The sequence below is a fragment of the Theobroma umbraticum genome, unplaced genomic scaffold (genome assembly GCF_002168275.2).
Source record: "Theobroma umbraticum cultivar Fairchild unplaced genomic scaffold, ASM216827v3 scaffold_20.0, whole genome shotgun sequence".
NCBI lineage: Eukaryota > Viridiplantae > Streptophyta > Magnoliopsida > Malvales > Malvaceae > Theobroma > Theobroma umbraticum.
Genome location: NW_018397266.1, coordinates 670,987 through 673,299, shown reverse-complemented (window position 1 = coordinate 673,299; position 2,313 = coordinate 670,987). Strand labels below are relative to the sequence as shown.

Below are 2,313 nucleotides of genomic sequence, written 5' to 3'. Positions count from 1 at the left end.
TTGATATATGTGATTTGAGTTTTATCCTTTTTCACCATCATATTTGAATGGTTGGGTTATTAATATATTTTCAATTAGAAATTTAAATTTTAAAATGCAAAATCAAAAACATTAATAAAATAAAATAAATATTTAATTTCACGCAAGAAGAAAATATTGAATGAAAATATGAAAGGCGAAAGCCATGCAGTGTAGAACACTGATTCCTCTTTCATATTTCATTGTCATAATTTTCTTTAATATCTTGTAATTTCTTTGGGTAGTGGGCTTTCGGTTTTTTGCACTCTCTTTGTCTCTTCCCAAGGATTTGTGTGCTTGGTCTTTACCTGGGCTGTGCCTCACTTTTGTCTGGACAAATTGTTTGTTTTGTAACACTGCTAGCTCATCCTTTCGCTCAGGAGCAAGCAGCTATTTAGCTTTTCTTGCGTTTCAGGTTTAAGAGTTTGGTTTTCATGATCTTCACGGTCATGATTTCTTGTGCAGTTTCTTTTATAAGTGTACAAATTTTTATTATCAAGATTAGGTCAATGTTTTGTGAAAAGTCTATTACAATAAATAAGAGATTTGAAATGACATATGAGATATTAAAATTATTAAAATTATTATTTTTTTTAAAAAAATGGAAGACAAATATATTTTTCATTGGCCTTTTTGCAACCATGCTTTCCTCCTTTATTTAACTATATATTATTAATATATATATTATACTATTATACTAATATAATATATTGTTAATATACACTATAGTAATAAAATATGTTGTTGACTATATTAATAAATTAGTAAGTAATATATGTGATGGAGTAATTAGGATACTATATATATAGTACATAACAATATATAATATATTAAAATATATTAGTTTTAATTGACTTTTGTTCACCTTTAGATACGGAGACGATCAGGTGGATACATTGAAATAAAGACTTTTACAGCTCTCTCAAGCTCTATAAATATTGCCTAATGAAATCCCATCGTCACCCTAACAGTGCAAAGACCAAAAATACCATAGCCGTTGTAATGGAAGGAACTTGGGCCAAGTCGGTTATCTGTATGCTCCTGGTTATGGCATCTGGTTAATTTCTCTCCTCTCTCTCTCTCTTTTTCCTTTGCTTTTGGTTCTCTTTCCTATTTTCCTTTTTCACCATATGGAAACGATTGTTGGTTTGGCAGGATCGCCATTGCGGAGGTTGCCTGGAGCTGAAGCAAGAGGACCCTTTTGCTGTCCGCGCATGGTAGACTGCAACAAAGTCTGCCAAGGGTTTCCCAACCGCTGCGTTGATTGCAAGTGCATATGCGGTGGAGGTGATACTCATAGTCACACTCCGCCGTTGCCAATGGCCTCTTCCGAATTGATAAACTAGTGATCACTTGGCGCTTATGTATGGGAAATTTAAGGACGTGATCGGGAATGTTCTTCTTTTTCACTGTTGGATTGCTTTCGGCCGTAATTCCTATTGTAGAATTAGATTTCTCCATATCTAAATAAATTGGTTCTTTTATTCTGCTTTGGGTTGCTTTAATTTTTTGTTTGCTTTTGTTAAGATTTGACAAATCATTCTCACCAGCACTCTTGAGTGAGTTTGAAGTGTGCATTAATGGATCCATCACTTCCAAAATGCCAACCAAACTTTGGTCCGTGGTTCCACCGCAAAGGCAAATTTATAAGCTATAACCTTATCATGGCTAGCCAGTCCAATATCAATAGCTTGATTTCTTCTCATTCTTTTGCTAGTGAATGTCCACATTCGTAGGCTCCACAGCGTCTCTTATGTCCTATATGCTTCTTTTCCTTCTTTATTCCCTTCCTTTTCAATCAACTCTCTACCTACCTTTTTTCTATTTTTAACCAATCCTTCCTCACCTTCTTTGAAGAGTTCTTACCTTGGTTAAACTAAGGAAGCAAAAATTAAAGAAAATTTGTAACATGAAAAAGTTTAATTATTTAAGCCGAGTACGATGATTTCATGTTTATGGTGCCATGGCATGGTTAACATTTACATTTCATGTTAATTTTTACCCAATTTTAAGTTGAGAACCTTAATATTGGAGTAGTAAGTTATACAAAATTTGATGCAATGAATATTGATATTTCAAATAATTTAAATTATCAAGAATTAAAATCAAATAAAATTAAGAATGTTCTTGAAAAATTTTGACTTTACAATTGAGAGGAGAAGCAAGTAATTCTGTTGTCAAACTATTGTTTACCTAAGTAAAAAGAGGAAAACTATTGTTTAACTTAAATTATTAAAGAGGAGAGGTTAATTTTTACATAAATTGAGTGTAAAACTCAAAAAAAAAAAAAGTTTA

General features: G+C 32.2%; 1 long non-coding RNA gene across 1 annotated transcript; it reads left to right on the top strand.

Moving 5' to 3' along the window:
* The first annotated feature begins 964 nt into the window (after nt 1–964).
* LOC110423573 (uncharacterized) lies at nt 965–1,505 on the top strand. The gene is made up of 2 exons (XR_002445831.1): nt 965–1,075; nt 1,174–1,505. It is a non-coding gene; the product is annotated as an uncharacterized LOC110423573 (long non-coding RNA).
* Nucleotides 1,506–2,313: the final 808 nt, after the last annotated feature.